This window comes from Poeciliopsis prolifica, unplaced genomic scaffold (genome assembly GCF_027474105.1).
Source record: "Poeciliopsis prolifica strain line A6 unplaced genomic scaffold, Auburn_PproV2 SCAFFOLD255, whole genome shotgun sequence".
Classification (NCBI taxonomy): Eukaryota; Metazoa; Chordata; class Actinopteri; order Cyprinodontiformes; family Poeciliidae; genus Poeciliopsis; species Poeciliopsis prolifica.
Window position 1 is genome coordinate 49,106 of NW_026562630.1, and position 15,542 is coordinate 64,647.

The 15,542-nt window shown below is 36.6% G+C and overlaps 1 pseudogene; it reads left to right on the plus strand.

The window, feature by feature from the left end:
• The window catches only part of LOC129357522 (arf-GAP with SH3 domain, ANK repeat and PH domain-containing protein 1-like), a 59,293-nt pseudogene that overhangs the window by 30,545 nt on the left and 13,206 nt on the right, over positions 1–15,542 (plus strand).

Here is a 15,542-nt window from a genome sequence, read left to right on the forward strand (position 1 = left end):
AGAGGCTTCTTTTACACTTTTAGAATGGATAGCACATGGAGTATCATTAGTTTTCTAAATGGAATCCGCAATGCATTTTCTAAAACATCATTAAAAGTCAGATTAGAAGTGGACTCTGCATGTCTTTGTGCATTTTGAAGACAGTACAGCATGTTTTAGACTCTTATGAGTCAGTGACTGTTTGTTCTGCCTTATCCCCCTGCAGGAAGCTCTGATCTTACATCATCTTCTAGATTAACAGTTTTGTGCCTCGCTCTAGTCTCCTCACACACTAGGAATTTAAATTAATCTGACACCTTTTACTCTGCTAACAGACTTGCTAAAACATGTCTGCAAGTTAAAGTGCATTGTTAGTGTCAACTTGTGATATTGAGACATTTTTAGCTTTAGTCTCACTACTCTAAAGTATCCATCTCTGCTGGTTTCCAGAGGACATTCTTTCTTTTTTGTCACTACAGACTGAAATTTTGGAAACGTGAGAATTTATCAGGAGACTGAAAATGTTGCCTAAAAGTCAAACAGGGCTCAGCCGAAAGGCTTCCTGTTTGTTTTTGCAGGATCAGCACGGCGTTGTGCTGTGCGTTGGTTGTTGCCATTTTTAATCCATGAATTGATAAAAAAGCAGCTCTAGAAACTCATCAGTGTCTGTGTTTTACAGCATAGCAGCCGCCTCCGGTTGCAGCAACGTGCCAGTAATGAGTTGTAGCACACACATCATTATCACCACCTTCCTCTTTCGTTGGTTTTCTCAGTTCCAGATTTGGTTTTAAATTTCTTTTTCATTTTCTGACAGATACACTGAAACTGGCTCTGCTTGAAGCACTTCTGAGCAGTAGGGTTTGTTTGGCTATTTGATTAAGAATATTTAAATAAATCCTTATTTTATTGCATTGTTTTGAAATAAAAAAAAAGAGATGCAGTTCACAACAGTCCCACAGTATCACAGATCCTCCACCGTACTTAACAGTGAATGAGGTTCTTTTCATCTCATACCAGCTACATAAAAGATTCACATAATTTCCAACCTATGACAAGAAATAGATCTAAAATAATATGAATGGTTCTTTTAGTGATGTTCTCTTGAACTGCTAAAACGTTCATGTTATTACATCTACTCTATATTTAAAGACATTTGTTGGCTCCTTCATAACTTTTTACCTTTTGATTCTCTGATAAAAGTTTCTGATAAAGGTTTTTTTTTGTTTTGCACATAATCACTCTGGGTTCAAATCTATTCTGCATGGAGTTTCCATGTTTTCCCAGTTCACGTGTGGGTTCTGTTTTCCTCCCACAGTGCAAATTCATGACTGTTGGCTTAATTAAATATTCTAAAATGCTTTTGGGTGTGAGTGTGTGTCCTGTGTCGCCATCTGCAGATAGGCACCAGTCTCCCGCTCCAACCCTGCAAGAATAAGCTGCTTTGCACATTTGTCCTCTCAAAGACCAATAAATTTAAATTTTGTAAACAACACTGGATATTTTATTAGATGTCAAAAATAAAACACAACCAAAAAAATTGATTTTCTATTAATTTGATCCTTATTGCATCAGATGTTTTTTCACACAGTTCTAGTTTTGATATTTTACTATATTTTTTTGTAAATGTGGATACATTTCAGCCAATAAATCCCAATTAGCAGTCATTAATGGAAATCTCGTTGTGATGCTGTTGTTGTGAGAATGCTGCAGTCAGTGTTACAATCTGTTCATCCCACTTAACCTCATTTCTTTCCACTGCCTGCACTCTGACTCTCTCACACTCTCTCCACGTCACTCAATCACCAGATTACACGATGCTCTCACTCTCTCACCCTTTTCTCTTTTTTTTTCGTCCCACGCTGCCAGCAGAGGAGTGAGAAAAGGCAGGGCTCAGCAGGCTGCATTATATTCTGCAGCAGCATGAATGTCGTCGCTCATTCACACAAAAGGGATTCACAAACATGCGGCGACGTTGTCCAATAACGCCAAGCCCACTCGCGCTTCAAACAAAAAATGTGGATAATCTGCCAGCCGTCGCCCGCCGTCAGGCAGACAAAGGGACGACACATGCATGCATGCTTGCACACTTATGCATACGTTTACTCATGCGTGTGGGAACTCACATGCATCAACATATGATGTAGTGGCACAGAGCTTCATTGAAGAAACAAAGATTTTCTGGGCTAGAATTGGTCTTTAGCTTCTCGCCGACTCTTAAATCTTGTGAATTGACTCTCTTTGGGATTATCAGTAGATTATCTTTCATTTGTTTGTTTGGTGGGGGAGTTGTCTGAAAGCATTTGTCTTGAATCCTCAAACAGACTCAAAGCTCCTCTGTAGGATCTTCTTTAGGAATGTTAACCTTTAAAGATACAAAACTATTTTCTGTGAAATTCAAGTTTTACTTTATTACTCTGATCCTTGCTCAAACATTGTCAACAAAGCAACTGTTGAGTTATCAGCTTCAATATGTTTTATTGAAGCTGGTTTTCAAAACAATTTCAAAATAAATGCCAAAAAGTGTTATTTGCCTTTGTATTCATCCTGTCTTAGTCTAAGCTGTTCAGACCCACCTTTTCCTGAGATTACAGCTGCAAGTCTTTGTTTTTTGCCAGCTTTAGCATCTAATATTTCCATTCAAATGTACCCAAACTCAGGCAGACTGAATATTCTTGACACAGATTCTCACCTGAATCGAGGTTTAGACTTTGAATTTAATATCAGTGCATGCCACATTCTTTCTGTTTCTTTTCTTTCAAATCTTTAAAATTTTTTTTACAATTTTCCTTCCATTTCACAATAACCACTAATTTGCGCTGATTTGTCACATAAAGTACATAAGCTGGGGTTGTGGCATCTTTATAAAATATTTACAGTTTGTAGTTGTAACTGGACAAACTGTGGTTGAGTTTGAGGCGTGTAAATACTCTCTCTAAACTCTGACACAAGTAGGGCTGAAACGACTGTTAATAATTGAAATAATTATCTGTTAATTTAGTAATTAATCAGGTATGCAGACTCAAAAAAAGTTTATTTTGTGAAAGAATGACATTCAGAGCAGTAGTTCACCCAAAACTGTAGAAAAGTATAAAACATTTTGAATTTATATAATATGTATAAAAAGGCTCCAGTGGTTAATTAATTTTTTTAAAAATCCAGTTAATAGACAGAATAACTGATTACTAAATAACAAATAGTGGCAGCCCAAGACTCAAGAATCATAACTGTAAGTTGATGACTTGATTCTTCCTATTCAGACTTGAAAAGCTTTTCAAATGCCCTGAATTTAAACTCTGCTTTTCTGCTTTTCTTTCAGTACCTGATCAAAGTAAACGAGATTAAAACTAAGAAAGGAGTAGACCTCCTGCAAAACCTGATTAAGTTTACCACGCACAGTGCAAGTAAGTACCTCCATAATCCCCCTAACCCAAATGTGAAGCTGCTATTGCTACTGCTACTATTTTTCTTTTGCTTCTTACCCATTAAGTCATATTTCACACGTTAGAAAAAGAAAGAAGGTGCTAGCTCTCCCATTCTTTGCAGCAGTTTTGTCTTGTGTTGCTCCCAGATCTTGAATCCACTCATAAATCCTTACAGGTCGTCATATAGATACGCTGTGACAGCCGAGGGGTTTGGCAGGTAAATAAAGTGGGTGCTCCTCTCTCCAGAGCTGTAGCTTGCAGCGACCTGTGACAGAATGACAGATTTTCATCCAGGGTTGCTACAGTATGTCCTGTCATAACACCAGGACAAAACAATGCACTTCCCTGCTAGTCTGTTCAGCGGATAAAAAGGCTGCAGGGATGATGGATTAGGAGCATTAGGACAGCAGACTGAGAGCTGAGGAAAGTGGTCAAAGCTTGAGAAGAAAGTAAAATTGTCCTGTTTGCTCTCGCAGAGGGCAATATGATCTTAAAGTTTTATCATGACAGATTTATCATGATGAAAGTGATGAGAGCGATTTATTACTTATTTTTCACATAAATGCAAATACTGCTTCTGAAAAACAGTGCAGTTTTCTGATCTTTAAAAAGCCTGACCTACCGATTTTAATTTTGGCCAATACAGTTGTTTGTTTTTGTCTGAAATGTTGCTAAATATTGCAAGAAAGTCAAGTATCGGCCAATCACTGATCTCCCAATATTAAGGAAATCTGAGGCAATTTGTCGGTGCCACCCTACCAATGTCTAATACATTTTATTAGGACACCAGAAATGTGGCACAGTAACTGCATTGAATCACATTTTTGACATTTATTGATGCCTTCATTGAACAAACAGGAAAAATTGTAAAATGGCAACACGGACAATTTTGGAAAATTTCAAACATTAATTAGAATTTATTGTAATCAAATTAATTTATTGTAATTCCCATCTCTAGTTTGCTTCAATAAATTTAAGCAGGAACTTCATTTATGCAACAAAAGTGGTAAATCTAAGGCTGCAATGACAGCTGTCAAGTACAGTTCGGTTTCACTTTGCAAGCTAAGCTGTTTGCAGTGGGAGCAAAAGATGTAGGCTCATCAGAGCAGTGATTGAGAGAAAACGAGCCGAATGAACGAGAAGTGGCAGAAAAAATAATGGGAAGAGGAAGGGAGATGTTCGTTCCAAGAAGAGGGAGGGGTTGCAGTCATTAGTGGTGATTTGCTGCTGCAGAACTTAATCGAGGTGTGTACTGCTGACAGATCTGTAATGGATTTCAGAGTGTGCTAAACGCCTTTGCAAATCTGCAGAGAAGGGTCGAAACCAGATCTGATTTCAGCACCAGAAGCCAAAAGGTGCCAAAGAATGAGAGCGAGCTGAGCCTGATGTTCAACACAAACTGCAGCCGTTTCTGCCTGCAAGCAGAAATGGAAGAACCAAAAGGATCACAATGTTAAGTTAGCTGATGTATTAATGAATGATAGGTGTCTAAAAGTTGTGATCTTCTTATATTTCTGTAAAGTTTCTTCCAAGATGGCTTGAAGACAGCAGATAAGCTGAAGCAGTACATCGAGAAGCTGGCAGCTGATCTCTACAACGTAATTATTTGTTTGTTTCCATCATGTATGGCCTCATTGTTAGTATTTAATTCAATTTTGGGTTCTTCATTCACTTATTTTGTTCTATTTCTATTCATTTTAATGCAGTTTTATTTAAATAACTTTACCTTCTTTGTACTTATTGGGACTGCAGCTCATAATTATTGTATTAATCAAGTAATCTGTCTAATATTCTGACGATTAATTGAATAGTAAGATGGAAAAATTTTCAAATTGTCTAGATTTTTTATTTAACCACATAAGCCTATTTGCAAAAATAATAAAATAGACATAAAAATGCAAATAAACAAATAATTAAATTCTTTTCTTAACATTTTATTGCCTAAGATCCAATAATATTTTAGTGAGTACTTCATCATTTGTAGTAAAGGACAAATCTGCAGTAATCTGGGATGTTTCTGCATCATTTAACATCATTACAGTTCAGATTTAATCTGATAATACGTTTTCAATTAATGTTCAGTGATAATTAATAATTGAACTGCAAAAAGTACCTAATAGGAGATTTTTAAAGGAATTCAAACAAGCCGAAGTTAAACTGAAACTTAAGAAGTTCTGGAAAAAAATTATTTTTAGAAAAGCGAAAGTTTTTATCTTAAATGTAAAATGCATATATTTTTGTACAGTTTCGGCTTAATTATTGCTGTAGGTCTGTTGTCTGTTTCTGAGTTAATGATTATTTGATTACTAAATTAGTTGATAATTATTTGATCAATCGATTAATCCAGTTATTTGTTTTAACTCGTTTTTATTGTTGTTTTTTTTGTTCTTTTTTTAGCTTTTTTTTTGTAAGTTACTTTAATTTGTCCTGTTTTCTTATTTTATGTTGCATTTATTTTATTTTCTTATTTTATTCAGTTTAGCTTTTCAGTAACACTTTATTTGAAAGGATGTGCATAAGACTGACATAAAACTTATGAATATTAATGACTGCGGTCATTTGATGATTAATTATTCTTTTAATGCAAAATTGACATTTTTAATGGACTTTTTATGTAACTTTACATTAAAAATCTAATTATTTAGTGAATAATGAGTCATGTCAGTCTTATCAGCCTTCAAATAAAGTATTCCTAGTTGTCTTGCTTTGTTTGTGAATCCTATAACTAAATGTTCTAATTTAAGTGTTTTCTGTCGTCAGATAAAGCAAACTCAGGACGAGGAAAAGAAGCAGCTGACTGCTTTGCGGGATCTGATCAAGTCCTCCCTCCAGTTGGACCAGAAAGAGGTATGCATGTCACCTCCGGACCGTTGGGGCCAAATTTAACCCAAACTCTGAGCAGACCGGCTTTAAAAACAGCCACGGCTGCTCTGATTCAGCCTTTGGTCTCACCACACGCTTCCTCTCACTCTGGCCAGCGAGTGCCCAACGCTGCACCACACTGGTGCCCAGTTCAGGGCCTCACTGTCACACTTCCCATAAAAACTAACAACACTGCCTGTTTCTACACATTTGCACATTTGATCCACTCAAACGCACAAAATTATGTATAATCAGTTGCTTGAATCGCACCTTCAGTAAGTTTTTAAGCTTTACCCGAAGAGTCCACTTCTTCACAGCCACTACCTCCACTTGAGCCAGATTTTTCACCCCTCTCCCTTCTATCTCCTTTTTACTGCTTTCTGCTTGTCTGGAATCAAGTCTAGAAGAGTAAGTCTGAGCATGCTGTGGTTTGACTGTGCAAGGGTGTTGCAGAGCATGCTGTTTACTTGCAGCCTTTTTAAAAGTTATTTCTGTTTTCTTATAAAAGTCCCTCCACTGAAGTGTTATAGACACGTTGCAGCGTGACATCACATTTACCGTCAATAACTAGCGTTAGTTTTAGCTGTCAAGTTGTTAACGCAAGGCGCTAAATCTTACATGTACGTGTGATTCACAAAAAAAAATGCAGTACTTTGTTGCTAATTGTCTAGATAAGCATCAAAGGTATCACGTTTAACATCTTAAAAAATAACAGTGTGGAAGTAGGTCAGCTATGCTAGCTTGACTTTGACAACTTAGCATGTAGATGTGGTGTGGAATCTGGTGTTTTGGTTCAGCAGAAACAAAAACAAGGTGACCTACACACCAACTCTGACAGTTCATTAGTAGTGTAGGTGTTTGAATTAGCTAATCAACCACTGCTGTGTTCAGACGATCACTTATTATTGTATATTCTGGACTATAAAAGTCTTTTAATTGTATCAAAACACAACAGGACACCTTATTTATTGTTCTAGAGTAAAATGAGCCCCTCTTCTGAATTAATATGGATTAATTCTGGTTGTGCTTATTGATGTTTTAGAAATGTTGTGCGGTTGACAGTGCTCGGTTTTAGTTACATTACGACTACTGAAGTCAGGAATGCCGAGGACTAATAGTACTGTGCTTTGACTGACTGACTGTTTTGTTTGACTTAACTTTTTGGTGTTGAATCCTGATACACTTTTTGAGCTGTTGTGAGTCAGTTGCTGTGGCAATGGGTCTGTGTGTAGCGCAGCTAGCAAAGAGCAGGCATAAAGAAGAACACGAGTTGCTATGAGTTGTTGTTCAGTAGTTTTTCTGCGTTGTTTTTCCCTTTGCTGCACTAAATTAACATCTTCAAGTTTCATTTTGTCAACATAATGGTTCTACTGACCTCCAGTGCAAAATTTCCAGATATAAACAAAAACATGCAACGTGTCTATAGTGTGTCTGGGTCCTCCTTGCATGTTTTCGTCAAAAGTAATTTCCTAAAAGTGTTTTTATCTTTACACTTCAATCTCGTGGATATGTTTTATTTGGCTCAACACAGGACTCGCAGAGTAAGCAAGGTGGCTACAGCATGCACCAGCTGCAGGGAAACAAAGAGTTTGGTAGTGAGAAGAAAGGCTACCTGCTGAAGAAGAGTGACGGGTAAGCTGCAAACGCCGTTGTGCTCGCACCATTAAAATTTAATGCACATACGGCAAATGTCAACCCTCTCTTAATGGGACATCCTCTCTCAGGCTGAGGAAGGTGTGGCAGAGGAGGCAGTGCTCGGTGAAGGGAGGCATCCTCACCATTTCTCATGCCACAGTGAGTACACACACACACACGCACACCCGAACGCAGACGTGTGAACTCTCCTAACCCCTCAGGAGTGACTGTGCAGATCAAAAGCAGAACATTGTACGGGGAGAGGGTGTGTTGGGCTTTTCCAATCTGGAGGCAGGCAGAGTTGGATTGACATAGATAGGTTGCCATGGAAACTGCCCCTCTTCCTGTCCCTCCTCCCATCGGCACCCCTCCTCCTGCTGCCTGCTGCGCCGCGGTGACTCATCCCTGATGGAGTGTGTGCGTACTGTTTAAGCTGGCACATCTTGAGCGCCGGCCTCACTCTTGTGCAGATCAGCCTGGTTTTTCCGCTTCCATTCAGGATGCAGGGGAATATTTATTTATTTATTAAAATTTATTGAATCACATGAGGAGTTCAATTAATTCACACCGTCCTGAATGGCTTCATAAACCTAAATTCACTCAGGGTGTTAAAATAACTATCATCTAGTTTAGTTATTTTAAATAATTTGGTCCTGTGAATGACTTTATTTCAAGTGGTGAAAAAGAATAATTTATAAATTCCAGTAATAATATGTGTTTTGTTTTCCTAACCCTGTTCCCTGTGGCCCTTTGTGAAAGAGTTTAAAAACATTAATAAATTTTTGCTACGCCTCACACTAACATCAGCATGAATCATATTTGACATTTCAGTATTGTTATTAAAATAACCTTCAACAATTATGATTCAGTTCCTTGTGGCTGCAAGAAGCTGAATTATAAAAAGTTTTACAGACTTTAATTTGCATGTTTATTTTCCAGCAGTGGCAACTCCTGTAGTGCTGGTTCATACATTTAGCATTTTAAAATTTTATTTATCACCTACACTTTTAGTTAGTTTCTTGCCTTAAATTGTCTGCCTTTTAATCAGCAAGTTCCAGCATCTAAAGAAATACAACAAATAAGCACAGTTGAAACTTCCTATCACAGCTAGCAGCAGGGAAACATCTGGGGAAACTATGCAACAGCAAAGAGAAGCATCCCTAACCTAGCTAACAGCAGGAGGAAACCTAGCTAACCGCATTAGCTTTGCTAACGGGTTTAAAAAATCAATTCAACATACCAAAACCAAGAAAAAACTTGAGCAAACCCCACTAACAGTGAGACAAAACCTGTATAAAATTGCTAGGAGCAGGAGAAAACTTAGTCATTTTTCTCCCAAATATGGGAGAAAACATAGCTAACAGTAGAAATATACTTAGCTAAAAGCCGAAAGAGTGAAAAAAAACTGTCATTTATTTTCCTTCATTTGATGTTGAAAGAATTTTGGTGCCAGTGAGACGATAATACATCCTGAAATGTTCTCATGTTAAATATGAACATATATGAAAGTTGCACTTTGATATCAGACGCTACATCTCATCTGCGCGTTATAATTAGTTTGCATTGTTAGTTTCAGTGTTGAACTGACTCGTTGGTTCTGTTAAGCTTGGATTGTTTAGCAGCTGTAACACAGCATGAAGGGGTTAGATTTGTGTTTGTATAAGGATTCTAATGATTCGAAGACAAAGTTGTAAATTTTTTTCTACAGCTGTTGTCTCGCACCTCTCTATTTGTGTTACATGTCCAGAAGAAGAAATTACCTAAAAATAACTTTTTAAAAACTTGCTGTATGTTGGTCTGTTGCACAGTTTGACTAGATGTTTACATTTCCTGAAGCCCACTTGTGGTTAACATATTAAACTTATCGTTTATCTTAATGTGACGGCAGTTTGCCACCTTTCTATTTGTTCTTCTTCATCTGAACTTGGTGACTTCAGTTGACAGCCGGCAAACTTGGCTGCAAGGCTTATCTCAGCCTGTTAGCATTTCATTAGCACGTGCCCCGGTCTGTCCTCTGCCCGGACGCTGGCAGGACACGATGATCGCTGCGCTTGTGCCAACTAGGTGTGTCATTACTGAATAGTCGAGTCCAGGTCCTTAACTGGGGGATCCAGGCTTCAGTTTTATAAATAATTCAAAGCTAAAATTGCAAAGATAGTTCTAAAAAAGCTACAAGAGGAGCTGAAACATGTTTGCAACAAATATTCAAATAATTTAGATAAAAGGTTTCATCTTTTATATTGTTTATTGTTTGGAGAAAACAAATAATTCTCTTCATTGTGATATAGTTTATAGTGTTTTTCAGGTGCAATCTCCAGCAGTATTTCTCATTTTTACATGTTGGATCATTGCAGTCACTTGAACAAGAAGCGGTAGAAAAACAAAACTTATAAAATATCAACTTATAATGTATTCAGTTCTAAGTAAATATACAGGACCTAAGTCTCTTTATATTTTCAGTCCAACAGGCAGCCTGTCAAACTCAACCTGCTCACCTGCCAGGTGAAGCCCAGCTCTGAGGACAGAAAATGCTTCGACCTAATTTCACGTAAGTTTTAAAAAAATCTTACATTTTTCTGCTTACCTGAACTTTTTAGAAATGTGCAAAGTTCGTGCATACAAAAAGGAAAAAAGTATTCAAGTTCTGAATAAATATTAGTTTGAAAATTTTAACCGGCTTTACTTTTTCAAGAAATAAATATGCGATTTATTGTTTTCATTGTGAAATAAATTTCTTCATGCTTCAGTGCTCTTTGAAATTATAAATAAGTAATAAAAAAAAAAACCCTAAAGACTTTGTGAAACGGTTATGCAAATTGTTAATAGATACTTATGTTTATTATTAACCCAGATATTATTAGTTTTAGGATTCAAATGATAGTTTTAGACAAGCTTGATACCTTCAAACTGTAAAAATCCCTTTGGGAGGAAAATGAATGTGTGCAAACCGTTTTCTCTCTGAGTTTATGACATTTCTCAACTGTTTAACTTGTGGTTGCTGCTCATTGTGTTATGAAATGCAAAACATTGGATTTACATGCTTGACACGCTGGTCTGTGGTCTCTGCAGATAACCGGACATATCACTTTCAAGCTGAAGACGAACAAGAGTTTGTCATGTGAGTATTTAAAAAAAGTAATAATAATCCCATCTGGTAATCTGGACTTTTGACCAACTTTTCAAACAGTTTCAATAAAAAAAAACAATTTAATTGGTAAAATCCAGTTTGTTCTTACAAAAAACAATTTTATTTACAAAACTAATATTCCAAGGATTTCATCCACATTTTCAGTGCTAAATTTTACTTTCATCCACATTTTCAGTGCTAAATTTTACTTTCAAGTATTCATGCAGTCTTAATATAATTCATAGTGCCAAATAGATGGCAAATGCAAATAAGACACAGGCACACCATAATGTTATGTCAGTCTTGTACACATCCCTTTAAAGAAAGTCCTACCTGTTTTCCTTTTGGGATAGTCTTTTTTTTTTTCTGATCACATGAAACTGTGGTCATCCTTTTTGATGCATATACTCTCCAATGATGTGCCTGGATGTTAGAAAAATCCTTAGAAAAATCCATTATCCCACTGCTTGTGCACCCACCTTAAGCCTCAGCTGGATTAGAAGCACATTAAACTTCACATTTTAATTCAGCTGTTGCTTAAAATAGCCTAATTTCTTCCCATAATATACATGTAATCTAACAGATCTTTTTTTGCCCATTCTGTAGGGGCTCTTCACAGCTTTAAAGGCGAAACAAATGAAGTCCAAATGTCAGTCTCATTAAGCTTTGGCATAAATGTGCGGTGAGCGATGAAGGGTTAGCACAGTGCACAGGGCATGTTTGAAAGGGAGCTACAGTGCTTCCTGTCTGAGTGATGGGTAGTGACCACAGTCCTGCGTGGGTGTTTCTTTTTGAGTCACTTGACCTTGTTCTCAGAGAAACAAACCTACAAGCAGAAATAGACCAAAGGCAAGAACATCATATTCAGAAATTAAGAGTTGAAATAGCTTTGCTCTTCTTTATTGTTGGGAAAATGTTAGTTTGTCTCCAATTTTCTTTATGTTGTCCAAACAAAGGGACTTTGGAGTTGGTTATGAAAATGTATTTAATTTGTTTGCAATGAGATTTTCCTCTTAGTTTATAGGTGTCTTGATAAGATAGAAATACCGTTTATTGTCCCACAGCATGAAAATTCATAACATAAGAAAATAAATGCATACTCTGACTAAATGCAGACCTGAGTAGGTTAATTTAGAAAGGAAAATGCTCAAGATTTGCATTAAAAAGAGAAGTCAGAAACTGTGCAAATAACAGCAGAATTATAAAAACTCATTGAGTTTGTTGGGAGTGGTGAGGAGAAAGGATAGGAGGAAGGATCTGTGATTATGCTTCTTTTTACACCCAGGATGCAGCAGCCTGTCTCTAAATGAGATTTCAAAGATTATGCTTTCACTTATTTTCTTTTCTGTTGATGACCCTTTCTTTAAAACTAACTATTTAGATTTGTTATGTGATCAAGCATGAAAATGCTCCTAAAGGATTTACTTTGTACTAATGCGTTTTTGCATATCAGTTTATTTCTCTTATAGTGAAATATTTTGATGAATAAAAATAATGTTTATTAAACATATTTTTGGGGACAGTTTTTGCAAATGAAATATACAGATTATGATCCCTGATCCAATTAAAGTGGCCAATTACCTGCTGATAGACGTTTAGTGTGAATGTTTTTTGTGGCATGTTTTTTGTAGCCATCGTGCTAAACGATGTCCCCAAATAAATGTCAACATCTCAGAAAACATAAATGATATGGATTTCATTCATCCACCGTTTTTATCAGAAGGAATAAGGGGATGTTTCTGTCTTTTTCAAATTTTAGGTTTTACTTCTTTTTTTTACATTGAATATATTACTGTAACCCAGGTAATAGTGTCGTCTTAGATGCTATCATTAGTATTTTACCTAGTTGTAGCTTTTTAGCTAATTTTGGCTTTTACTTGGGTTTTTCATGCTGCATGGACTATTTCTTACCTTTCTGCAAGTCTTCAGTAGTTGGCTTCAAATGCTTTTGCCATTTTCACCAAAAGCATTCAGCATTGAGCATTCAGCATTCACTCTTGCATTTTCATAGGAAATGCACATTTTCGAGTTATTGATTGCATTGTTTATCGGAAAATTTGTGAACTCATGAACTCCGCATATCTGAATATCTGGCTGAATAGAAGCCACGAAGGACTGTTTATAGTTTCCAACATGCCATGTTTGTAAGATTTTGGCACAATAAAAAATGATGCAATTTGTTTCTGTTTGTGTTCTAACTTTTATTTTTCAGGACAATAACTCTGTCCCGTTTTGCAGATGGATCTCCGTGCTCACCAACAGCAAAGAGGAGGCTTTAAAACATGGCTTTCCGAGGTGAGCAGAGCAGCGGCGGGGAGGACGGATTAGAGGACTTGACTAAGGCCATCATAGAAGACGTGCTACGCATGCCAGGCAACGAGATCTGCTGTGACTGCGGAGCTTCAGGTCTGTGCTGCTGCCGTCCACAGAGACACAGTGCTGAGTCAAGCCTCACCTTGTCCTGAGAAGAGGAGCCAGATTCCTCCTCTTAGTTGGAAATGTTTTATTTAAACCAACAAGCCACTTTTGCTGAGTCACAGTTCACTCTGTCTGACTGCAGATCGCCTGAGTACCTAAATATTATACTCAAGTAAGACCTGCACTACTTCAGTATATTAAGAAGTAAGAGTAAAAACATATTTGGTAAAAAGTCTACTCTAGTCTTCAGTAACTGATGAAATTATCAATCATTTAATATTTAAAAATTACATCATCAGATGGACCAAAATATAGGACAAACATGACAAAAATTAATAAAAATAACAAAGAAAAAACAAAATCAGGCAAAAGAAAATGTTCCTAAATCAGTTTCTTTTCTTAAAAACTTATAAAACTTGAACAAAAACTGCAGGTGTGTTTCTGTGTCTGGTGAATTTTTGGTTTCATTCAATAGGGGGAGAAAATCCAGAAATTTGACTCAATTAAAAATAAAAAAGTATTTGGTTAAAAGTCTACTGAAGTACTGAGTAATTGTTCCAATTATTGCATCATTTAATGTTTAAAAATTACATTACATATGGACCAAATTATAAAGTATAAGTGGACGTTTGGTATATTAAGGAACAAAATGACAAATATAACTAAATGAGATTTTATAAAAATTTTCCCCATATCAGTATTTTTAATGAAAATAAAACTGCAGGTGTGTGTCTGTGTCTGGTGAATTTTTGGTTAAAACATGTTTTTTCATTCAGTGGGTAGAAAATTCTAAATATTACTCAAGATATTTTATAATAAAATAATACAATTACTCAAGTAAAAACAGAAAATAATTTTTTTTTTTAAAGTTACTCAAGTAAATGTATCTTGTCCTGAATAAATCAGAGTGTGAATGCTAAAGCTAATAGCATGAAGCAACGAGTCAGCACTCTGGAGGCCTGCAAACATTCAGGCTTCTGACAGTGCAGGGTGTTCACACACACCATCAGCAGCTTTCTGACTGACCAAAGGCAGAATTTTAAGTTTCTGAAGAATAAAAAAAACATTTCAAGGCTTGAGAAACAACATTACATCATTTTGTTACATAAGTCGCACACGCACCGCTGACCTCTGCAATCTGAGGGGAGGGAGGCAATTTGTGGCGTCTGTCCTCTTGTTGCTGCATCCATCGATACGCCCAGATTTGGTTAATAAATGTGTTTCAGATGTCTCATTTCTTAGCATTGCACTACTTTGGCTAGAGAAGAAAGAGGTTGTTATTGAAGCTGAGATCCTGCTCCTTTTCCTGTGTGTGATTTTCAGCGTCAGAGGTCACCCTGCAGTTATTCACTCATCATGCCCAACATGCTCTCTTTGGCCTGTCACCGGCTAACATCTGGTCGTTGTGTTTATCTGGTCGACTTGTTTGTTTTTGAGCTATAGCTGACTAACATAGTGATGCTTACCTTGGTTAGTGGTTCTCTGATGTTTGAGCTGTTTTTTTTTAATTTGTGAGACCAGATGTCTCTGGTTGAATGTTGAAATGTTGCTTAGTTACCACTTGAACAAACATCTGGTGACAGCAGAGATCAATGAAACGTTGATTTATCCATTTCTAAATCGGTTTTTATCTCAGTTATGACAAAATGAACAGCTAGAATAAACAAGGTACATCCATCTGTCCGTCCGTCCGTCCATCCATCCATCCATCCATGTTTTCATTGATCTTAAATATTTTTGTCATTTTTTCTTAACTAGTTTTTCACCCTTTTAGAAGGGGAATAAGAAATTAACATATCTTTTTCTTTTTTTACATGACTTGGCAATCTAGTTTCCTGGTGATCATGTTAGAGATCTGTTTGCTGTGATAGTATCCAGATTTAGGAACCACTCCTCTGTTTAATTGTTGCCTAACATAAATATCGTAAAAGGTGAAGTGTGTGTATTAATAAAGCTGTCAAATCAACTTGGAACTCCTGCTGTTATTTTAGTCAGACGCGATGGCCTCAGTTTGGATTTCTCATTATTTTCTGGCAACTCATTTCATATTCTGCAGTAAATTGTTCTCACTGCTCAGTCTGACATATGTATTAAACTCT